This window comes from Sminthopsis crassicaudata, chromosome X, assembly GCF_048593235.1.
Source record: "Sminthopsis crassicaudata isolate SCR6 chromosome X, ASM4859323v1, whole genome shotgun sequence".
In the NCBI taxonomy this organism is placed as follows: Eukaryota; Metazoa; Chordata; class Mammalia; order Dasyuromorphia; family Dasyuridae; genus Sminthopsis; species Sminthopsis crassicaudata.
In genome coordinates this window covers 9627077-9645239 of record NC_133623.1, presented here as the reverse complement: position 1 = coordinate 9645239, position 18163 = coordinate 9627077, and the positions used below count along the sequence as shown (strand labels likewise).

General features: G+C 41.5%; 1 long non-coding RNA gene across 1 annotated transcript in view; it reads left to right on the top strand.

The window, feature by feature from the left end:
• Positions 1-18163, top strand: part of LOC141548206 (uncharacterized) — a 246360-nt gene that overhangs the window by 28568 nt on the left and 199629 nt on the right. Inside the window, exon 2 of the long non-coding RNA XR_012483847.1 lies at positions 777-900. This is a non-coding gene — a long non-coding RNA (uncharacterized LOC141548206). The remainder of the gene's footprint in view (positions 1-776; positions 901-18163) is intronic.

The window sequence follows — 18163 nt, the reverse complement described above, 5'->3', positions numbered from 1 at the left end:
AAGATGACAAAGAATTCCTTGCAATAAAGAGCCCCCGATCCATTTTTTAGCATTATTTACAAATTATTGACTTGTTGGACAGAGAGGCTTGAGAGGCAAAGCCACTCAGGGCTAATGCATCCAGAGCCACTATTCACTGATGATCAAAGAAAGGCAACCATTTCTGGAGTTAAAACGTAAAGCCTGAAGAACCAGAGCTTGCCTCAGAAACATTTCCTTACCAGACAGCTCAATGAATTGGAAATAGCATGAGACTTAAGAGTCAGGCAACCCCGGTTCACATCAGGACTTTGTCACTTGCTACTTGTATGGATTTAAACAACTGTTTTATTTTCCTTTTTCGTAAGATGGAGTTGGACCAGATGATTCGCAAGTTCCCTTCTCTGCTAAACCTATGAATCTATGAATTTGGGGAGTGTTCATTTGCTATACTCAACCCCCCCTCCAGATTAGAAAGTAGTAATGAAAAAGACAGTCCCCCAAATATACAAGACAAAGGCACATGTCTCATTAGAATGATGTCAGGGTAGAGAGAGCCTCTGTCAATGCTGGTAAATGGGTCTGCTAATCTTGATATAAAGATCCCATTGGCTGCTTATTGGCTTAGTTTTCAAATATATGATTAGGTTTTATCGGGTTTGCATTTGTTTCATTAAACATTTTCCAGTTACATTTTCATCTGGTTCTGGAAGCCCTCAAGGGTGTTGTGGATCCCATGCAGCCCTTGGACCTCTAATGACACCTCTGCCTCATGTGCTTTTTCTCTCTCCCTTCAGCCTCTTGCAAGGAAGAAACAAAGCCCCGAGACAAGAAGAGCCGTATTCGGAAGAGAAGATCCTTCCCAAGTAGACTTGAAGCAGGCAGACCCACGAGCAGCTATGGCACTCATCCAGAGCTGAGGTGAGGAGGGCCCGGACCAGAATGGTGGCAGTATTGGAGGAGAGAAAGAGGTGGCTTGGGGGTGTGTTGGAAAGGTGAAATTGTTCAGTAGAGACATACAGAGACAGACAGAGACACGGATAGGGAGAGACAGAGACTGAGAGACACACAGAGACAGAGAGAGAGAAAGAAAAAGACAGAGATGTAGAAAGAGACAGGAAGAACAGAGAAACAGAGACAGACAGAGATAGGGTGACACAGAGAGATACAAAAAGACAGAGACAGAAACAGAGAGAGAGATGGAGACAGAGATAGGGAGAGACAGAGAGACACACACAGTCAGAAACAGAGAGAAAGAAAAAGACAAAGACCAAAAGAGAGAAAGAAAAAGACAGAGAGACAGAAACAGAGACAGATAGGAACAGAGAGACAGAGATAGGGTGACAGAGAGACAGACAGAGAGACTGAAGCAGAAAGACAGAAACAGAGAGACAGAGAAAGACAGAGACAGAGGGGAACAAAGACATAGAGACAGAGAGAGAGAGACAGAAACAGAGATAGAGATAGATAGGGGAGACAGAGAGACAAAGAAAGACGAAGAGACAGAGAAACAGAGATGATAAAGCCCAAAGCTAGATTGTAAGGAGTTTAGCTACAAAATGTAGAAAAGATAGAGGATGATAGTGGGGATGAAAGGATCAAGTGAAGTTTTTTCAGAATGGAAAAGACAAAAGTTTGTTCATAGTAGGGAATGATTCAGGAGACAGAGAGAGTAAAAATGAGTGAAAAAATGGAGCTCCTGGGGAGGGGCGAAGGGAGCATTCTGTTGGAGAAGCCATGATTGAATGGGATTCCTTGACCAAGTCGAGGGGTTAGCCCTAGGCAGGAGTAAGGACACATCGTCATCTAGACAGAGGTTAAAGGAGGAGAGTTGCAGAAGGCATGGGAGCCATAGCAAGCAAGGAAGAGGGGGAAAGAAGGTGTTCATGGCAAATGACCTCAAGACGTTCGGTAAAATAGAAAGCAAGGTTCTTGGTTGAAAAGGGGATGGCGTGAGCCATGAGAGGTTGGAGATGGGATGAGGGATTTTTTTTAAGAGCTGCTGTGGAGAGTGTGATGGGGAGTTAATAAGAAACGTCTAAAGGATTGGCTAGCAGCAGTGAGGGACCACTTGATCTTATGTAACAATCTGTAGTGGACCCAGTCCAAACAGTCACATGAGTTTCTCTACCTTTGTTCAGCAACACATGTATAGGAGTTAAGGCAGCAAATAGGGGGAGGGATCCAAGACTTTCCTGGGTATGATTGGTAATACAATAAGGAGGCAAGAGACTCAAGAGGTCATTGTAGAATTGAATTAATTCACCAAGGGGTCACGGTGTGGAGAAGAGGAGAGAATTGTTAGCACCGACTACCTTAGTATGCTTCAGTGTTACTCAGCCTTCTTCCTCTGACCCTTCCTGATGATTTCTCTCCTGACATCACCTGGGGAATATGTGGAAGAGCTTTGATTTCATTTTGAAGAGAGGGGAGGCAGAGAACTCCTGATGTGGAAATTGTTTTCAGCAACATAGATTGCAACCCATCTCTGACTTACTCGATGGACTCTACAGAGTCAGCACATGGAGTCTATTAAGTGACTTGCCAGGGGTGCCACGGCTATCGGACATGTTTATGGAATGGGGAGAAAGCTGAGGAGTGGCTCGCTGGGAGGATCCTGTTTCTGTACCGGGGTGGCTGCAGGTACGAGGCTGAAGAACAATATCTTCCTCTCTAGAAGGGAGGCCACATTTGAAGGCCTTAGAACAAATTGTGCAGCTTCAGTCTCGGGTCCAGTTGTTCAGTTCTTCTGTTCACACAACTCAAAGCGGAGCAAATTAAACCAAGCCAAACAACAGGCCCTGAGCCATTATTCTTCCTAGTGATGATCAGGTGGGTTCCCAGAGGTTAACTGCTATGGAAATAGAATGATGCTAAATTGCTAGCATTAATTTTAATCCTGAAAGGTTGGGTTTTTTTCTCCTTGCTACAACTGAATGGGATTTTCTTCTAGACATCCTTAACAGGCTAGGGTTTAGATTTAAATTTAGATACCTTGGACTAGAGAATCAGCTCCTTATTAACGTGACGTATTCTCATCTATTAGTCCTAATACTGTAATGTCTTTCCGGTGAATGGTATATGAGCTCTTGATAATGATGCCCTTTCCTCCGTAGCCTTCACATATTCTCTTGTCACCCTCCTGAGAGGAAGAGAGAAATAAAGAACCTTATTAAAAAGAATGTTCTCTTCTGCAATTGCCCTTCTCTCCCATCTCCCCTCCCTGCCCCGATGTCTGGCCATATCTGCTGGATTTTACGCGGGATAACGATAAACAAGTTTCATGCACAGTTCCCTGGTCCTTCACCCCATGAGGCTTCTGGAATGGCCTGTGCTCTCTTTTCAAGGCTTAATGGCATAGTTCCATCTGACTGTGAGTCATTCCAGCCTGCTTTCTTTGAGGCTTTTAGAAGACTGGCTCCAGTTGGGTAGACATGGAGTTCTAAGCCTCCCAGGACATTTTTGTTCCTCTTCTCATAACTGTGATCTGGAGAGTGCGCTTATTTGGAAGAATCTCCAAGGGGTTTCATTACAAAAGAGGATGGGCTCCATCGTCACATTCATTTTTTTGTCTGAAATGTTATCACCAGAGCTAGAGATAACAGGGGAGACATAAGGAAGATTTTCATGATGGAGATTTTCCTTCTGTCTGTTTCTGTCTCTGTCTCTGTCTCTCTCCATCTCTCTCTGTCTCTCTCTGTCTCTCTCTCTCTTTCTGTCTCTCTCTCTCTCTCTCTCTCTCTCTGTCTCTCTCTCTCTCTCTCTCTCTCTCTCTCTCTCTCTCTCTCTCTCCCTCTCTCCCTCTCTCCCTCTTTCCCTCTCTCCCTCTCTCCCTCTCTCCCTCTCTCCCTCTCTCCCTCTCTCCCTCTCTCCCTCCCTCCCTCCCTCTCTCCCTCTCTCTCTCTCTCTCTCTCTCTCTCTCTCTCTCTCTCTCTCTCTCTCTCTCTCTCTCTCTCTCTCTCTCTCTCTCTCTCTCTCTCTCTCTCTCTCTCTCTCTCTCTCTCTCTCTCTCTCTCTCTCTCTCTCTCTCTCTCTCTCTCTCTCTCTCTCTCTTCTCTCTTCTCTCTTCTCTCTTTTCTTTGCTGTCTCTTCTCTCTCTCCCCTTCCTTCTGTTTCTCTCTCTCTCTACCTCAGACATAGCAGAAAGCAACTGGGGCTTTGTCCCAGCACGAAGCGTCCCCATTTCATCTTCCCTGGGTTCACTTGTCATCTCTTTCAATGGCTCTCAAATAAGTGTCAGCAGAGCCCATCTCTCTCCTGGATACCAGGAGCACATTAGCAGCCGCCCATTGGCTATCTCCCTCTGGGTGTGCTCTTACTGTTTCACACTCAACATGCCTAAGAGGAAAATTGGATTCCCTTTCAATCCACCTCTTCCTACTTTCCCTATTGTTTCAGAGAATGTTGTCATCCTCCTACTTACTAAGAAGACAGAGAGAGACATAGAGAGGGAAACAGAGAGAGACAGACACAAACTGAGACAGACAGACACACAGAGAGAGTAGAGACTGAGAGACAGAGAGAACAGAGACAGAGACAGACAGAGAAAACACTGACTCGGCCTCTTGTAAGAACTGTCTCCTAACATGTACTTGGAAAGAAGTTGGGGATCTAGGCAAAGATGCTGGGAGGGCACATTGCAGTCATGAGATGGGGGGAAGGGAAGCTTTTAAGAAGGTCTAGAAGCAGGCCAGAAGAGGAGGAATAGAAAATGTGCAAAAAGGAGTCATCCAAAATAATAACAGGGAGGACAGTAGAAGCTAAATTGTGGAAGGCTTACAGAGGGTGCCAATGATTCTCGGTGTGAGGTTTTCCTCCTGGGTGGTTAAGGGGAACCTTAGCTACAATGCACCCATTTTGGCATTCCCCAAAACTTGGGTAAGATGCCATGATTTTTCCATGTGACTCTCATGCAAAATGTACCAGAGGCTATTGTCACCTTGCTTTCCTTTCCTAGAATAAGTGAGGAGGAACAACGATTACAACCACAACAAATGATAGAGCCCCAAGCAGCCCCACAATCGCCCTCCTGCAGAGTCAATTATAATTTTCATTCTCACCACCCTAGAGAGTACTCTTGTCCTGGGCTGCCCGGGCCAATAGGTTCTGGAGCTGTGGATGTGGATGAGGCTCTGGGTACTCACTCAGCTCCCTGGGCTCATGGAGGCCCACGCACACCCCTCTGTTCCCCGGGCCCAGCCTGCACCTTGATGGCTAGTGGGCAGAGGATCTTCCTGTGTAAAGGAAGGCTATATGGCTCCCTGTCTTATCCTCAGGAGCATCCTGAGGCAGAGACCCAGGGCAATGTGGATGAGGATGCCTCTGGGCAATCCGGCATCTTCCCTGCCTTACAGCATAGATCAGTATTGATGGGTAAGCCTGTCGCCTTGCTGCCCCATGGCTGCTGAGCTCTGTGGCCATTTCAAATTCAATAAAGTGTGGGAGTCATTTTTACCGACTGCCATTAATGATTTGTACTTAGCCCCTTCTCAGAGGCCCGCTTCTCCTCCAAGTCGGAGGGAGGGCAAGGGCTTCGCTTCTTCTGTTCCTTAATCTACTGCTTTGGGAAGTAGGAATGCATCTTTCCAACCAAATGGAGTCTGTGATCGTAGAAAGATGGTTCTGCATGTTAGAGCATCAGCGACCCATGACACAGAAGTACTTAACAAGTCTGTGAGTGTGTTTGTGAGTGTGTATGTATCTGTTGATGTCTGTGTGTTTGTTGGATGTGTGTATGTGTGTTTGTGTGTTTATGTGTTTGTCTATGTGTCTGAGTGTGTGCGTATGTGTGTATGTGTGTGTGTGTCTGTATATGTCTATGTGTGTATGTTGGGAGGGTGTGTGTGTGTGTATGAAGGCAGAATGTGGCACAATGGGTAGAGCTCTGATACTGGGACCAGTTTTCAAATCCTCCCTCTGGCTAGTATTAGCTGTGCAGCCCTATGTATGCAAGGCTCTCAAAACCTTCAAGTGCTACTGAAATGTCTTACAGATAATTGCTGGGATAATAGTTTCCATTTTTAATTTTGCAAAGTATTTTATCTTCGTACCTTAATTATCTTAGGATCCTTTTAACCGCTCTGCAAGGGAGGTGTTCTACGTGCTTTTTATCCCTTTTACAACTAGAGAAACTAAGGCTGAGAGACAACACGTGGCTTCTTGCCCAGGGTCCCCCAGCTAGTAAGTGTTGGAGATGAGATTTCTGAGACCTTTCCTGACTCCAAATCTGCCCTTCTTCTTTTGGATCCCTTGGACTCAGTTGTGAAATTTGTGGACTTTGGTTTCTCTGCCCTCCAGTCTCCACTGGCCCATCCCCCATTTGAATAATCTTCATGATAGCATGTATATCTTGCTCTAAAGCCTTCAGAATGCTTTTCAAATATTTCATTTTATTCTAAGAATCACCCTCAGATGTAGATGTTATTATTGTTCCCATTTTACAAATAAGAAAACTGAGGGAGAGAACAGGCATTTATTAAGCTCCTACTATGTGCCGGCCATTGTACAAAGAGCTTTACACATATTTTTTCTTTTGATTTTTCACAGGCAACCCAAAGAATAGGTACTATTATTACTCCTCTTTTATAACTGAAGAAACTCTGACTGAGAGAGGTTAGATTACACACGAACAGCAAGTGTTTGAAACCAGATTGGAAGCAGGGCTTCCTGACTCTTGGACCAGTGCTCTTTCCAGTGCAACCCAAGCTAGCTGCCTCTTGCTTTCCTCCTGCAAGTGCTCCGTCCCTAGATAGCTAGCCTCTGTCCTTCCTCCCAATGTCTTCCTCTTGGCTATCAACCGAATAGTCTTTAAACTAACCACCCAGATGTCTTTAAAGTCATATTTATTTCATGTTTAATATTTGTATATTTGATCAGCTTTGAGGCCCCCCTACCTGCTTTGTTTTTTGGTAGGCACATTTATGACTAAAATAATACACGTGTTTAAAAAAATAATAATACAGGTGTTGCCCTTGATGTGGAGATTGGGCAAAATCCTATCTCACAAGGACATGAGATCAGAGAAGCAATGGGGAGAGTGCTAGTGGGTGGTCAGCCTTCTGGGTTTCCAAAAGCCTATAGTCGTTCACTGCCCTAAATTTCTTCACTCTCTGTATTCTCTCTCCTGGCTGGGTCCCTCTGTTTCATCTCCCTTCTGTTTCAGCATGGTGAAAACTACTCTCTTTACTTTCAAAAAATGGCCGTTTTTTTCAACAGGTATAATGTTCTTCTGCAGTCATTTTATGTCATTTTTCTCAATGGATATCTCTGATTCCCTTATAACAGAGACCTAATTTTCGGAGTACAGCCTATTTTCAAGGGAATGTTATATATAGACAAATGTGGCATTCAAAAATATTACACTGATAAATGGAACTCGAATGCTGTACGGCATGTGTAGTCTCACCAATGGGGAGAGTCCCTTCAAGAACCCAACCCTTCAACCCATCCTGTGCTACTCTTGTTCATGTCCTTCTCTACATTCAGTATAGAATCTGTTTGTTGTTGTTCAGTTGTTACAGTTGCAGCTTACTCTTGATGATCATTTTTGGCGGTTGTGTTGGCAAGGATACTGGAGTGGTTTGCCATTTCTGTCTCCGGCTCATTTTTACAGATGAGGAAACTGAGGCAAAAAATGGAGTTAATTAACTTGCACAGGGTCATAACTGCTATTAAGTGTCTGAGGCCAGACTTGAACTTGAAAATGAGTCTTCCCGCCTGTAAGCCCAGTATTGTATCCACCGCAGCATCACCTAGCTGCTCCTACGGGTCCATATTTAGCTTATTGGGATCCTCCTTACATTTGTCTATACTGCCTGATTACCAGTGGAACACAGCGAACGGCCTATCAGTTATACCCAATCCCGGCTGTATTATTGACTCTAGTTTTTTTCAAATCAAAAGTTTTTCTGATGAAAGCCTTTGTGTTAATTCTCTTGCCCAGATTCTCATTTATAATGTATTTAAGCTGGGTCATCTCCACCATGCCCAGTTCCAGCGCTCTCTGAGTGAAACTCATCCTGATCCCCTGGACACTAGATAATTGTTTGCCGGCTAGCATCTCTGGAAGAATGTTGACACTAGGAAAGGTAATTATATCAAGAGAACAAAAGCTCTGGTGAAACCTACCGCATGTGCAATGTATATACGAGGCCAGTGCCGTCCTAGGTGACTCAGAGGCTCAGCGCTGGGTTGGCCGCAGAACATTAACATTTTTCATCCACAGCAGCTCTCCGAGACCATTTACTAAGTCTACTGAGTCATAGATGGATCACGATCCCCGGAGGAGATAGAAGTACTCAATTTGACAAGATTACAGACCGTGGAGATATTGAAAAGTATATTTTGGGGGACTGAGGTACAGGTACTGGAAGTTTATGGCATAATCTTGCCACAGGGCAGTCATATTTAATAGATCTTGAAGAGTTATAGCCTAAAAACAAAATTTTAAAAATTCACATCTCAAGGGAACATGTCTCTAATGATACAATTTCAAGCGGCACGACAAGAGGCAAAAGTGTGTGTGCACACATGTGTGCATGTGTATGTGTGCATGTGTGCTGAGCTGTCTAGCGTTCCTCACATCACCTTATACCCCTTAGCTCGGGGATGTTGAAAATTACAGCTGTTTCATTTGCATCCAATGTGGCCACATGGCTGGAGAAATAGCTTTCCTTGGGTGAAGGCAATGGAGGGCTCGGCATGGATGATCTTGAAGGGCCCTTCCAACCATAGCCTTCTCCGATTCAGAGGGCCCAAGCGGGCCTGGACTGGAGGAAAAGGGCAGTTGGAAGCTTCACTAACTTCTGAATCGCCACCATTTTTCATTCGTTTACTTTTTAAATGGGTCAAGGGAATTCTCCACTGACTGAGTGTACTGGCTCCCTACCAGACATCATTATAGCTAAACTTTTTCTTCTCTCCTTTAATGCCTAAGGAGGTGCTTTCTATTCAGTGGACTTGTCTCTGGCTTTATGAGCAAACCACTGAGTAATTTCCGTGGCTCTGCTGTTGTTTTCAGAAACCTGAGTAAAGTTACCGGAGGTGTTCTGATGCCATATAGAAGTGTCAAGAGGTGATTGAAGGGCACCATTTGGAGCATGAATCACTGTTCACTCTGGAGTTTTACAGAGCTTTTCTCTGGCCTCGGGGTTCAACAAAATTAGAGCTTCTTTCCTAAACAGAGATTTTTCTCTCCTAAGTTTCTCCCAAGCTCTGTCCTTCACTGCAGCCCAAAAGCGAATGGTTAGCTTGTTATTGCCAAATTCTTTGTGTATTGCAAAAATCAGGAGGAGATGGGGCTGTGAAATGATAGCACATCATGGGAGGCAGAGAAAAGTAGCCTCATCAACAGATGCTCCTCAGTAATTAACATTCCCAAAGAAGGCAAAGAAAATTAGAGACGATCGGTTTGTGTTTTTAAATAAAACCCCAACATGGCCCTCCCTCTAGAGAAGAATGAGATAGGAAATTCTATTTCTTTATCAACTTTTTCTAATGATGGGCTCACCACCCAAAGTCGACAGAATGTTGCTTTAGATTGGATATTTACAGCCATGTCTGAAAACCCATTTGTCCTCGGGAGACTAGTAATCAGAAAAGCCAATGAGGAAGTCATTAATTTGTGGAATTCCATTGCCAAAGATCAGTGTCTCACCAAGATGGGAAAGAAATGAATTCTTTTACAAGATGCTATTGATGAGCTCTCACAATTGCCATTTTTCAAACCCTTAATCGACACGGTGAGTCGGCTTGATGTTTTCCAGAGCCTTTGTCATAAATAACACCTCACAAAAAGACAAAGCCGAAAAATGAAGAAAGGTTGGAAGAGGTTTCACTTTAAATCTTTCCATTTGTATATTTTGAAAGAGACTTTTTGTATTTTTGATCTTTGCCCAGCTTCTATATGTATGTATGTCTGTGCCCAAGAGGCAAAAACGATATTTGTATTAAACCTAATAAATCGAGGCAACGGGATCTCTTTGTTCTTCAGCCATCCTTCTCACCAAGGGGTTACAGGTAACTTCAGAATACTAAATGTTAGAGTTTCGGTAGTCAGGCACAGGAAGAATGTGAGCCCAACTTACAGATTCACACCCTTGAAATTTTAAGATGGTGTAATCATATTCAGTGTTTTGCTCATGGTAGGAAATTCTTTATAATATATTATTGATTTTCTTCTATCACAAATTTACTTCCCCATAGACAGTTTCTCCCTCCATGGTACTTTCCTCTCAAAAAAATAAGCAAAACAATATTATGTAGCAATAGCAACCCAAACAGTCAGGAAGAATATATTAGACACCTACTGTGTGCCAAGTACTGTGCCAGATGCTAGAGATAGAAAATCAAAAGAGCCACAAAACATAGAAGATTCCACTCGATTTCTTAACAAGGAGAAAGAAAGTATTATTTATCTCATCAATCATCCAGCACCAGCACTGGTCAATGTATTTGGTTAATATACTGGAGTCATCTTCATTTACATTACTATAGCATGTTGCTTTCCCACTTCTATTATCAGAGGATTATAGAGTCATAGATGTCTAGGTGGAAAGGGCCACATAGGACATAAAGGTCTTTCATTTTACAAGTGAGGAAATTGAGGCACAGAGAGAGACTTGTCCAGGGTCACATAGCTAGTAAGTGCTTGGGGTACATTTTGATTTCAGAACATCATGACTCTGAGTCCACAGCCATGTTTACTCTATCAGTTCATATTGAGTCTTGACATGTTTCTCTGAATTCTTCACATTGGTTGTATCTTATCATGCAGTAACACTCTGTGACAATCTTTTTTGAATGTTTGATATATGTCTTATCTTTTATAGTAATAGTTATTTCCCAGTACATCTCCTTATCCCAAACAATGGCACAGAGAAAAGGCAGTTGAGAAAAATCAATGACTTGGATACAACTGACAGAATATATAATATTCTCTACTCGTAATCCCCCACTTCTCTAAAAAGAGAAAGGAAGAATGCTCTCCTCTTGACACCAGAATTGGACATTACATTAAATATGAATGCATTTTTTAGAGTTGTTTTCCTTTGTGGTATGATAGTTGCATATATGATTCTTCTTCCTTCTTTCACTAGAAGGTCTTCAAGCAAAGTCTGCATAATAATTTATCAGGAATGTTTTGAGAGATTCTTTTTTTCATGCCTGAGCTGAATTAGATGTCCTCTGAGCTCCCTGCCAACTCTGTGATTACCTGGTAATAGAAAAGTAGCCAACGAATAGGAATGATTTTCAAAAGAAGAAATGCTAACTATCAACAACTATATGAAAACACTCTCCAAATCAAAAATAGTAAAAGAAATGCAAATTAATTAACTCTGAGACATCTTTTGAAACCCATCAAATTGGTCCGGATGATGGAAATACTTATGGAAATTTCCAAATGGTAGAAATACAAGATAGAAATACTTATGGAAATTTCCAAGTGGTAGAAATACTTATGGAAATTTCCAAATGGTAGAAATGTAAGATGGAAATATTTACTGTTGAATAAACTGTGGGAAGACATCTAAGCTTTTTTTATACTTTGTGTTCATTATAGCACCTTCCTGGGTATGTAGTGGGTGTTCATTTGTTGATTCTTTTAAAATCATGATTTCATTTTATTTTCTAATTAACACACATTTTCCCCCTTCCTCTCACTTCTTTATGACTGAGCAGGGGGGGGAACTCATGGCATAATTTAAAAAGTGTTTTTCTAGTTACATGTAAAATGTATTTTTTGAACATTTGTTTTATAAAAATTTGACTTCCAAATTCCCTTCCTCCCACCTTTCCCTCTCTCACTCTCATTGAAAAGGCAATCAATTTGATATATGTTATACATTTGTAGTCATGCAAAATGTATTTCTATATTAGTCATATTGTAAAAGAAAACACAGACCAAAAAGAATAAAGTTAAAACAAGTTTGCTTTGGTCTGCATTCAGACTCCATCAGTTCTCTCTCTAGAAATGGATAGCGCTTTTTATCATAAATCTTTGAAACTGTCTTGGATAGTTGTTTTGCTGAGAATAACTAAGTCACAGTTGATAAATTGTGTATCACAATGTGTAGAAGATCACAAGTTGTACAATATTGCTGTTACGATGTATAATGTTCTCCTGGTTCTGCTCACTTCACTTTGCCTCAGTTAGTGTAAGTCTTTTCGTGTTTTTCTGAAAGCATCCTACTCTTCAATTCTTTTTTTTTATTCTAGCTTTTTATTTACAAGATATATGCATGGGTAATTTTACAGCATTGACAATTGCCAAGCCTTTTGTTCCAATTTTTCCCCTCCTTCCCCCCCCTCCCCCAGATGGCAGGTTGACTAATATATGTTACATATGTTAAAGTATAATTCAATTCTTTTTAAAATATCTTTTTATTTTTCCAAATGCATGCAAAGATAGTTTTTAACATTCACCTTTGCAAAACCATGTGTTCCAGGTTTTTCTCCCTCCTCTCCTACTCCCTCCCATAGACAGCAAGCAATCCAATGTAGGTTAAACATGTGCAGTTCTTCCAAATGTATTTCCATAGTCATCATGCTACACAAGAAAAAAAAAGCAGATCAAAATGAGAAAGAGAAAAAAGAAGCAACCTAACAACAACAGTAACAAAAAAAGTGAAAATACTCTGCTTTGATCCACATTCAGTCTCCATAGCTCTCTCTCTGGATGCAGATGACTTTCTCCAGCCCATATCTATTGGAATTGACTTGAATAACCCATTGTTGAGAAGAGCCAAGTCCATCACAACTGACCATCACATAATCTTGTTGTTGCTGTGTACAGTGTTCTCTTGGTTCTGCTCACTTCACTCATTATCAGTTCATGTATGTCTTTCCATGCTTTTCTGAAATGTCCCTCCTCACCTCCCATATGTTCTATACTTGAAAAGTTTTTTTACACCTCTTTTAAGCAAAGTATTTCCCCCCCCTTGTGCCTTTCCCTTTACCATTGTCCAAGCAGATCCCTCTTTCTCACCCCTTAAATTTATTATTTTAGATATCATCCCATAATAGTCATCCCTGCTTATGAGTCTTCCTTCTTATTGCCCTAATAGTGGTAATATTAGTGTTATAACTATCTTCTTTCCATGTAGGAATGGAAACAGTTTACGATTTCTTTTATGATTTATGATTTCTCTTTTTAAGCTTCTCTTAGTTTTGTATTTTTGAAAATTACATTTTCTATTCAGTTCTGATCTTTTCATGAGGAATGTTTGGAAGTCCTGCATTTCAGTAAATTTCCTTCTAAAAGCTTATACTTAGTTTTGCTGGGTAGGTGATTCTTGGTTGTAATTCTAGATCTTTGTGTTTTCTAATATATTCCAAGCCCACTAATCTTTTAATAGAGAAGCTGCTAACTATTGTGTTATCCTGATTGTGGCTCCATGATATTTGAATTGTTTCTTTCTGGCTGCTTATAATATTTTCTCCTTGACCTGGGAGCTCTGGAATTTGGCTATGATATGCCTTGGTTGTTTTGAATTTGGATCCTCTTTCAAGAGGTGCTCAGTAGTTTGTTGTTTTTTTTTTTTTTTCAATTTCTATTTTGGTCACTGACTCTAGAATATTTGGGTTGTTTTCTTTGATAATTACTTGAAAGATTACATCTGATCTTTTTTAATCATGGTTTTCAGGCAGTCCAATAATCCTCAAATTATTTCTCCTGGATTGATTTTTCAGATCAGTTGTTTTTTCCAATAAGATAAATTCACATTTTATTCTATTTTTTTCATTCTTTTTACTTTGTTTTATTGTTTCCTGATGTCTCATAGAGTCATCAGCTTTCACTTCCCTGACTCTAATTTTTAAGGAATCACTTTTACTTTGTTCAGTGAGCTTTTATGCTTTCTTTTCCATTTGCCCAGTTCTATTTCTTTTCTTCAGTATCTTTTTCCATTTGATCTATTCTAATTTTTTAAGGTATTGTCTTCGGTATTTTTTGTGCTTCCTTTCTCGAGATGCTGACTCTTTTTTCATGATTTTTTTGCCTCACTGTCATTTCTTTTCTCATTTCCCCCTCTTTCTTATTTGAGTTTTTAAATTTTTTTTTGAGCACTTCCAGGAATTCCTTTTTGGGGCCTGTGACCAATTCAAATGCTTCTTTTAGACTTTGGCTGTTTTGACTTTGTTGTTTTTTCTGAGTTTGTGTTTTGACCTTTACTGTTTCCAAGGTTATAGTCTACGGTCAGGTTCTTTTTGGTGGTTGTTTGCTCATTTTTCTAGCCTATTTCTTGACTTTTAATTTTATGTCAACATTGGGCTCTGCTTTTGGGATAAAGATGATGCTCTCCCAAATTTAGGTTTTTCATGCTGCTGTGGTCAGAGGGTCTGAGGGTCTGCAAGTTTACAGTTCTTCCAAAATAGTATGATCTAAGGAGATGCATGTTCACTGCTTTCCTGGTCTATGCTCTGGTCTGTGAGCAACCACAAGCACTCTTTTTCACCCTGGATCTGTGACTATAGTCCCTGGTCCCCTTCAGCTGTGAACTCTAGCCTGCTGGTGCTTCTCTTTGCCTTTATTTCCAACCCAGGACAATTGATGAGCATTGCAACAGAATCCCATACCCATTACTAGTAAAGAGAATTCTGTAGGGGCAGCTATGTGGTGCAGTGGATAGAGTACCAGCCCTAAATTCAGGAGGACCGGAGTTCAAATCTGGTCTCAGACACTTAACACTTCCTAGCTGTGTGACCCTGGGCAAGTCACTTAACCCCAGCCTCAGGGGGAAGAGAGAGAGAGAGAGAGAGAGAGAGAGAGAGAGAGAGAGAGAGAGAGAGAGAGAGAGAGAGAGAGAGAGAGAGAGAAATTCTGTAATTTCCTTTTGCCCAGTTGTCCAACCTCCTTGCCATCTGTGGGCTGAGGACTCCAAAAGTTGCTCTTGTACAACAGTGAGACAAACCTTTCCTGCTTACCTTCTAAAGTTGTCTTGAGCTGAAAAATCGTCTCACCCCTTCCTTTTGTTGGTTCTGTCATTGCAGAATTAGCTTTGAGAATTAGAATTATATTGAAGTTGTTTGGAGGGGAATTTGAGAGAGCTCAGGAGGCTCCCTATCTTTACTCTGACCCCTTGGTTCTTCTTCTCTTATTGTAACATTATTTGTTGGTTCTTACATTGGCTATTATAAAAATGGAAAAATGGCAGTCCTAAAGAAAAAAGTATTCTAACAACCTCAAAATGCCATGAATCTTTTATATGTTAATAAGACTGTGAATTGGTTCAATCATCCTGGAAAATAATTTGGAATTTTTGGAGGAAGTCTTCCAAACTGTTTATATCCTTTGACTCAGATTCCTTCTTGGGGCTTCTCCCCCCTGGATGTGACTAATAGAATGGTCTCATATATACCAGACTGTTCATAAAGCACTTTTTGTAGTTGTAAAAGCTAGAAACAAATTCTGATCCTGTTCTTTGGGAAAAGGCTTAAAAAACCTCTAGTATGAGTAATAAGATATTTCTGTCATCAAAAATTCAGAGAAACATGGGAAGATTTATCCCAATTGATGATCAGTTAAGGAGACTCTACAATGATTCCTGTTATTAGATGTTGTCTAATGTTCTAGTCCTCCCGCTTTGGGAGGACTCTCTGCCTTCCAATTTGGTGATCTGTATGCTTTGGATAAGAATGCCAACTATAGCACATATACCATTGTCCAATAGGTATCTCAAACTCACCCTGTCCAAAGCTGCTCTTCTTGTTTTTTCTCCCCAGGACCATCCTTTCTTCTCACTTTCCTCATGCCTCAGTGTCCCTCCTCATTTCCCTCACTTCCCGTATCCAATCTCTTGACCAGTCCAATTGATTCTATATCATTTCTCATATCCTCACCATTTCCATTCACAAAGCTACCCACTACCCTTGTTTCTCCATCACCAGTCTTCCCTTTCAGGAATAAATCCTCCACATAATATCACATTGGTATTTCTGAAGCACAGGTCAGATTAGGTTACTTCTCAGTTCAATAAATGACTCTTCTAGCTTCTGGGATCAAATGGAAACTCCCCTGGTTGGCATTCAAAGTCCTTCACATCCTCGTTCCAAACTCTCTCTCCAGACTGATTTTATCTTCGACCCCATCATTTACCCTGCCGTAAGCTGTACTTCTCGATGCCTCTGCACAGGCTGTCCCCAAGGAGCATCAGGATCTCCCTGCTTCTCCAATTTCTCAATGTCCCAGAAGATGCCCATCATGATTCCCTAGCTCTCTCTCATGTACCTTGAACAACGTCATTTCTAACTTGCACATCTCTGGTTCATGTGATTTCTGCTTCTCTTGGTTCACATAAGCTCCTTGGGTGCAGAGACTATTTTAGATCTTTGTGTTTCTGGTGCTGAGTGCAGTGTCTGGAATATCGGTGGAGTCTCATAAATGAATCCTGAACCATGTGAAAATGCTATATCGTGTAGTTTTGCCTATTGATTTCAGAGGAATGTACCATAAGAGGAAGGCATATCTCTGGTTCATGTGATTATAGGGTGTGATTATGGTATCGAAACAAAATCTCTTAGTAAAATACATCTGAATGAATGAGTGAATAAAGTTAGATTTAGTAGACTTTGAAGTAGACCTTGGAAGTCCGCGGGGGTATGCACGTTTGAAATAGAGCAAGGGAGAACCCTCCCCCCGCTTTGCAGGGTGGTGTCAGGCAAACAATGGCAGGAATGTCCAAGATATATTTGGCAGCCTCTAGGAGACGGGAGCTAAAGAAGAAGGGAAGGAGGGCACAATGGTTTGCAAGATGTCTCACAGTTCCTTCTCACAAAATATCAGACAAGGGCATCTTAGATTGCCACAGCCCGCGGAGCCCTTGGAGATTTTCCAGTCCCACCCCCTCATTTTACAGATGAGGAAATCTCTTACTCATGCAGTAATCAACATGTACTCCAATTTTCTCTTTTCTTAGTGTTAGAAAATAGAGCCTTTTCCAGGTTGCTTGCCATTTCTCCAGGCTGAGCTTTTACAGCAATGGAAGAAGAAAGATCTTGGTACTTCAGATGCATGCCGGCTTCTTCGTTCAGAACAAAAAAGAGGAAGAATTATTTCTGTGTAGCGTCCTCTTCGTGGAGGAGAGGAGACGTCCTTGGAAGGTCTGAAGAAGCTACCAAAAGTGGCAAGCCTTTCCAAGGACTCCTTCCAGTTTGGGACAATGTCTCTTCCTTCCTGCTCAATGAGTCATTTCTTAATTTTTATCAACAATAATTTGCTGGAATGGAATCTCTTATTTGGCCTTTATTGCTTGTTATAAGTTACAGCCTATTAATCTGAAAAAAGAGGGCTCAACTCCTATGGGCATGGATCCTGAATAAGCCAAATGGGTTTTCAACAAAGATTGGAATAAATTTTGAGAAGAAACTTCTGGCACTGAGGCAGCAGTGAAGGGCAGTGAATGAATATAACATTGACCAGATAATTCCATATTGGAAGGAGAGAATCAATCAGCTGCTGCCCCAGGTACCTTACTGCTCTAACCTTCTGGGGTCTTTGTTCTATGTTGAGAAGGGATGTGGCATAGTAGAACTGGGTTCAAATATTGTCATGGATGTTAGTTGGGTGGTCTTGGAGAAATTCCAACCTCCCAGCCTCAGTTTCCTTGTGTCTAAGTTGGGGATAGCCCGAGGCCTGATTCCACAGGGTTCTTCTAAAGATCAGATGACATCATAAAACAATTTGCAAATCTTCCATGCTCTATACATAATTATTATCGGCATTATTAATCCTGGTATTATTCTGTGACATTTGGTGACCCCAAAGATACTCTAAATGGCGTCTTATTTTCAGCAGCAGCATTCAAGTCTTTTTTTCTTAATAGCAATCCATATGCATAAATCAGTGACTTTGAAACAGCTGAGAACCCGGTGAGGGAGTGGAGCTGAAAAAAGCTATTTTCAATAATATGGAAACAAATTCAAGGAAATAAGAGCCAGCAAGGTCTGGTTATAGCTTTCCCTTGCAGTGATGCAGATCCCAGCCCTGCCTGGGGGCATCTCATCCTGGCTCCTTCCTTAAGGGCGCAGATGAGGTCCTCAGGAGATAACCACCTAATCCCCTCTTCCTTGGTCATCTTTTTATACCTTTATTCCCCAACACATCCTTTCTTCCATCCAGTGATGCTGCCTTCTTTACTGCCTCTTGAATGAGACCCTCCATATCCCAACTCCAGGTATTTTCCTTGGC